Source organism: Vidua macroura, chromosome 3 (genome assembly GCF_024509145.1).
Source record: "Vidua macroura isolate BioBank_ID:100142 chromosome 3, ASM2450914v1, whole genome shotgun sequence".
Lineage (NCBI taxonomy): Eukaryota > Metazoa > Chordata > Aves > Passeriformes > Viduidae > Vidua > Vidua macroura.
The window spans coordinates 34,494,894-34,501,615 of NC_071573.1; the positions used below are offsets into that span (position 1 = coordinate 34,494,894).

A 6,722-nucleotide genomic window follows, 5' to 3' on the forward strand; every position below is an offset into this window, starting at 1 on the left:
TTGACAGGGTGGCCCCACTGAGAATTTAGAGCTTGAACAATAGGATTTTATTCCAGCCATCATTTTGTTTAATTGAGAATTAACATGACTTTCCAGCTTTCACCAATTCAATGCTGTACACACCTTCCCAAAGACTTTTGCCAAATTAATGAACATATGGTTTGTCCTGAAGTACTATGATACTCTGTGTTTTTTGACTTGCCTTTAGTTTTCTGTCATGTGTTGCACAAGCCTCTTCTAATATAAGGGCTCTTGCAGGCACAAAGATTGATAACTTAAGATGATAAGACCATTACTGCAATACAAATACCAGGTTTATATTTTCTGTATCTCAGTAAAACTTGAGCATTTAAAGCAGAAAATTGCATGGCAGAAGATAAACTCTCCTTTGGATTCCATTACAAATCACAGTTGTTTATTACCCACAGAAGTGGTAGCAGAGGGATCTTTCTTTTGTAAAAGATATAAGAATTTTCTGACACTTCCAATCCTTTTAATTAAAACTGTTCTCATGACTCACTGAAGTCACTTTAAAATGTAGACATATATCAAACTAGGTAGGTTGTGGGTGTGCACTGATACTGTGATTTACTCTCAGTTGCTGGCCAGACTTATCAGTTAAAACAATTTAAAATGCATGGGAGTTTTGTTTTTCTCAACCACAGACTAACAGGCAAAAAGCAAAATGGATTTAACCCCTCCAGTTTGAGAGTTGCGTGGGATTTAGCCACACAGCTCTCATTAAAGTCAACAAAGGTTCAGTTCCACGGGTGTGGCATGGCACCCTTCCACCTAACTCCTGCAAAGCTGCAGGATTCCTGTGTCTGTGGGGGCAGGATGGTGGGCAAAAATCCCTTATCTAGTGGGGTCACTGCCCTTATGCTGACTTCAGTGGAGCATCTGACCAAATACCTTGGCCAGCTACAACCCAGAAGGTGGACAAGCTTGTGGGCCAATATCCAAACAGTGATTTCTGACTGAAAATACGGAGCAGGCAGAGTTTGTGCTGCTTCAGAGTATTCCACTGCTTGTGCCTATCCTCAGCACAGGCCACCTGTGACACGTGAAACCTGTGAGGGATCAATGTCACCCCTTTATAGCAGCAGCAGTTAAAGATTCAGATTAATTTCTTGAGGTCATTAGCAGAGTGCCAGCAGTGTGCCAAAACACAGGAATTGTTGAGACCATTTAGTTGGCCAGCTTGGCCATAACAGCTGCTGTATTTATGCTCTGTAACAGATCTGCTCCTTCTTTATATTTGAATGCAACTCAAGGTGTTGGGTTGTTGCTCCTTAAAAGCCACAGATGGAATCCTGGGCCCATGGAACAACATGGGAACGCTGCCATGGAAGACTTCACCCCATATGTGATTGTGAAGATTCCTAAAACAAACTTTCCTAGAGGGCAAAGACATTTTGAACCATTTAAAAGGCTTGCAGTAATGTTTCAACTTGTCCCAAGCTCTATTGCCTTTTGCATATTTTGTCAGTTTTGAAGAGAGCTTGGGAAAGACTTCCAGGAACTGATATGTAGGAACAGGCTCTGACTCCTGCATTTCAGCATCTCCAGCAGCCCTCGCTGAGTTATCGGAGCACAGTTCTGGGCTCTGCCTCAAATCCTCCCTGTGACCTGAGGTAAAGTTGCTTATTCTCTCTCTTCATCGGTTTTCCAATCTTGAAGCCCAGCTGATAATGCTTCCTTTCTTCTGTCCTGTGTCCTGTCCCCAGAGACCCTCACTCAGCTCCCAGAGAGGGTCCCTGTTACGAGGAACTGTTTGTTCTGTACCTAGAGAGCAGGGCTGGGATCCCACTGAGGACTCTGGGGGTACCGGGCTCCGGGCCAAGACTCGGATAAGCTTGGGTTTTGGCTCAAACAGAGGTTCTCTCTCCTCGCAGGCCATCACATTCATTTATTTTGCCCTGTGGTGAAGTTAACGCTCCATCTGTGATGTCACAGTTGTTCCCATGACAACAGGTTTATGACTTCAACGTAAAGTCAAATGGAAGGAGAAGCTCAGGGACATGAAGGAAAGCTCTTATTCAAATCAGAAACATCTGACAAAATAACAGAGAAGAGAAATGGCCAAGAAGGTACATTTATTTTATTGTTATACACGTCTGTGGTTTCTTCTTAAGTTTTCAGCAATGTGAACTTCTTCCATCACGTGTTTTAATAGCTACTCTTCCACTTACGTTTCTTCAGTTAAAGATGTCTTCTTTCTTCTCTTAAATAAAAAAAGTAAATTTAATACCGTTTGTTTAACTAGTTAATGAATGTCTTTGCCTTTTTTCAATTAGGTTTAATTTAATAGGAGTAAATTTGGGCTTCAGTGTAGTCTCCCTTCTGATGCCAAATACGAATGATACTATTTCTGAACAAACAGGGGAACTGTTAAAACTGTGGTTTTCCATACTTAGAAAAATAGGCTTTCAAAGAAGAAAATTTAAAAAAAACAAACCACATCAAAGATTTTTGAAACATGGATTAAAAAAAAAAATGCAAGAAGGCAAAGCTGTTATGGAATAGAAGTAAGTATTTGTCAGGGTAACGTGCAGACTCAGAAGCTTTTCATTCTGTGTTTTTGTCTTTGTTTGCTCTTTGTTTTTTCCTTGAACACCAATCTGCTTAAACACAAAAGTCTCCCCACGATTAAGGTGTCACCAAGGCACAGACCACAAAGTGCCACAGATATGGCTCAGCGTGGGAACTTTCTCAGGAGCTATTGTTCCTGTAGTCTCAGTGAGAATTCCCAGGAGCATCTAAAGGTGGTATGGTGCCTGAAGAAAGCCTGTGAAGTTACCATCCACCCTTGTTAGTAAATCTAAACACAAAGCAGTCAACTTAAGGACCCTGCAAGCCACACTGAAAAGAGGATGGATAGCCATGCTGAAGTTACACATTGCAGTTTGTTTCACTGAAATTACTGGATCATGTTTGCCAACAATGACGCCTTTCAAGTTTCAGTTGAAAAGTGTTCAGGTAGCTCCTGTGCAACCCAAACTGACTGAATTTAGCATGTTATGTCTCCACTTGATTCACAGATAGTTGATTGAATTAGTTAATTAAGGCTGGAATTTTCAAAGAAGCCACAGGAATTAGGTAACCAAATTCAATGAGATTTGGGTACTTAACTCCCTTAGACTTCTTTGAAAAGGCTAGCTACAAATGTTCACCTCTTTAGTTGCAATTATTTGTACTTGCAGGATTATGAGTGCAGCTGTTTATAAATGCAGAACCAAGGTTGCAAAAGCAGACGTAGCATGAGAACAGAGATCTATCCATGCATAGCACAGTACATAAATGTATACAAGCAGTGGCCATACATTTAAACCATCCTTGAAGTGAAAATACCAGTAGAGCTAGTAATAACTCTGAAGCCAGTGAGAGCTTCTTAAGCTTACCTTATTAAAATCACCTAGATATACACACTCAAATATACATGTGCACAAACATATATATGCATGTATACATAAGCACATAGGAAAGTGTATGCATGTTTATAAAGAGCCAGATGTGAACATGGGCGCAGACAGTTGTTTGTTTCTGTGTGCAATTTTTTCTTTGCAAAACAGTAAATTGTAATAGTATTTGCTCCTGGGAAAAGGGGTTGCTCATCTGCTGTGGCTACATCCATGATCTTATCCAAGTGTATGAGGAAACGCCTTCCTTAACAGGTGTAATCCAGGCACCATGGAGGCAACTCTTTAAGCAGCACAGGAGGAAGCAGAAGTATCAGCTGGAATGGTAACCATCTGATTAAGAAGTAAAAATAACAACCTACAAATGGCATAACAAAACAACCCCTTAATCAGCGGAGGTGGTCACCCTGTTGCTGTACCTGACTGCAAGGCCAAAGGACAAAACCAAGGGCTGTTTGATAAAGGCTCTGGGTGTTAATAACCAAAACATGGCACGGCCAGCCCATACACCCTTGGTTCTGGCTCCCCTAAAGCCATTGGGGCTACCCGGTGGCATTTTGAGGTGAGCAGGTAGACCTTGACCTAGCTGAGGAGAATGACACAGTGTGGGATTGCTTTCCCTGAACACAACCCACGGCTTTCATCCCACAGCTGCAGCCTCCCCTCAAGGCCACTGCCCTCACTATTGCTGCCAAACGGAAAGTCCATTTGACCTAAACAAGACAGATGAGCTTCTTATCCAGCAAAACACCCTCAGACAGGAGTAACCTTAGGCCTACAAGTGATGCTGGGACTACTCACAAGCTCAAAGATACACTTGGGCTTTGTAATGAAGGGAGTCTCAAAAAGGAAGATATATCCTGAGACCAAACAAGTGAGAATGAAGAGCATTCAGCTAGATCCTATTTGTTAGGATCCAATTATTTTTCTACTAAAAGTTGCCAGGACTTTATTCCATGTGTTCACAGCAAGAGTGTTGGCCCATAAACAAATTCAAAACATACAGAAGATCAATTTCTTCATATAAGGAGGGTCGGTGACTTTCCATTAGAGGAGTCACTGAGGTCTCCAAACCCTGAAGGTGTAGTAAAGCAAATAAAAATGTGGTTAGCTGAGGAATGCAAACAGATATACAGCACATATAGAACTCTAACTTCACTCCAGCATCCATCTGTGGCCATAAAATACGGCCTCTTAAATGTAAAATGTATAGATTTCCCTCTGCAACAAAGGCATAAAATATTTAACTCCCAAACAAGTATTTGAGCATACGAACATGATCTTTCACTTCATCTAGGACTACCCACCCAGTAAACCAAGCTGTATTCTTTCTGGGTGGCTCAGAGAATAGCATATTACAGTGGAAACACCCATTTATTTCATTTACTGCCATTTATAATATTTTCCACTATTTGCAGATAATGAATTCATCCACTTTTTGCCAAGATTATGCAGCCTGTTTTATAGCCAAAATTATCCAGAATCCTTCTAAAAATGTGTTACTCTTCATTTTCCATGATTGCTTAGTGGTTCTCTTGGAGCTGGACCAAGATCAACCACATTAACAATGCACAGCAATAACTGAACTGTCATGCTCCCACTCTCCTGGCAGCAGGAAGAGTGCCATCGAGCTGGTCCCTGAAGTACACACGGCACCAGAGCATAACTGTTCAGGTTAATTAAAGCCTTTAGATGAGAAATGAGGAATTACTTTTGGAGTTCTTTCCTGTGCATGTCCTACACTGGTCTTCTCATAAAGGTAGATCCATTTCAGATTTTCTGATGTCCTCTTGGCGCCGCTGCCTCTTCAGCTCTACAGGATGAATTGTGCTTGTAGAGCAGAGCACAGCAAAGACCTGCGGTGTGTAACAGCCCTGCATAGACTCAGCTGCTGGCCCTGTGAAGGTGGACACACATCTGGAATATCACACACCATCAGGAGCATTTTCCAATTCAACAGAGGACGGAACAGGCACTCCACGGCTGAGCCCACGCGCAGGGCACCACACCAAGACACAAGCAAGGCAAGCAGGAAAAGGTGGAAAGGGACAGGTCCTTTGTGAAATGATGTGTATTGGGTCAGTGCTGATTTCTTAACAGAGAGCTTCCTGCTCCCCTCGCAGGCTCGGCAGTGCTGGCATGCTTTGGAGGGTGGAGCTGCAGCAGCGTTCCCTCCCCGCTCCACCAGGGAAGGGGAGAAACACGCCAGCCACATCTGCTCTCCCCTTGTGCAGGGTCTGGCAGCCTGCAAGTCCCATGCAGGGGAGAGAGAGGGCTCCTTGCCATCACCAGGCTCAACAGCTGGGCCCAGCATGTAAGATGAAGCACATGCAAATCTTTGCAGGAATTCCTCACTGCTCAACCAGAGGGTTTGATCTTGGAGTTAAGGAAATCTAGCTCAGGACCTTGCATGAAAGAAGCAGTGCCTGCCCAGAGGTTCCAGTGGTCAGTGTTAGCAGTGATAACTGAAGGAATCACACTAAAATTAGAAAAGAAGAGAAAAAAGCTAAACAAAACAAACTTGTGTTCATTTTTCATAATTTCACACAAAAAAAGATGAGTGTAGTAAATCTCCTAACAGCCAAACTGTCCTTGTTTCTTAGCATTATCACTATTTTCTTTGGCACCACTTGGAGTCTCTTAGCAGGAGCTATGAGGAAGGAGAAACTGTCTCGGCAAGAGGCACTGTAGCAGCCAAAATCTGTTCTTCACCCAAATCAGATACAAGACTGAAGCTGAGCAGCCAGTGCTGAACAAGTTAACCAGCCACCATGTGTGACTTGGGAACCAGGGAGGCAGGGGAACCTCACAGGAGGTTGAATTACGGCCACTGGAACAAAAACAGGTTGTCATGGCATAAATGAAGATTCTCAGCACTGACAACTGACAGCACTGCAATAAATATTAATGCTACAAACTCCTACTTGGATTCTCATAAATACTCCAGACTTTGCCAGGAACTCCTTTCCCTTTGGCCACTCCATTATCCAATTTTACCACATGTAGATGTTTGGGGCCTTTATAATTTCTCCCTTCCTCCACAAACAGCACTACTTTACCTCTTCATCCAGAGCAGGCTCTACCACATCACCCAATCTGGCCGAGAGTTCTCCAGCCAACCCAAAACATAGATTTTTTGGGCTCCCTCCCAGTAACATCTTGAGGCCCTAATACTCATCCAGTTGATGCCAATGGAGCAGGCTCTCAGTTGATTAGCTTTATCCAGACGCGTTTGTTTAATCTTAATCTCTCGCTCTCTTTCTCTCGCCTTATTACTTTTTTCTTTTTTTTTTTTTTTCCAGG

General features: G+C 42.8%; 2 long non-coding RNA genes across 2 annotated transcripts; one reads left to right on the top strand and one right to left on the bottom strand.

Moving 5' to 3' along the window:
* Positions 1-1,187: 1,187 nt before the first annotated feature.
* Positions 1,188-1,866, bottom strand: LOC128805263 (uncharacterized). Its single transcript, XR_008436344.1, has 2 exons — positions 1,786-1,866; positions 1,188-1,397 (listed from the first exon to the last, which is right to left on the bottom strand). It is a non-coding gene; the product is annotated as an uncharacterized LOC128805263 (long non-coding RNA).
* A 136-nt stretch (positions 1,867-2,002) lies between these two features.
* On the top strand, positions 2,003-5,437 carry LOC128805262 (uncharacterized). Its single transcript, XR_008436343.1, has 3 exons — positions 2,003-2,090; positions 3,675-3,744; positions 5,231-5,437. It is a non-coding gene; the product is annotated as an uncharacterized LOC128805262 (long non-coding RNA).
* The last annotated feature ends 1,285 nt before the right edge of the window (positions 5,438-6,722 follow it).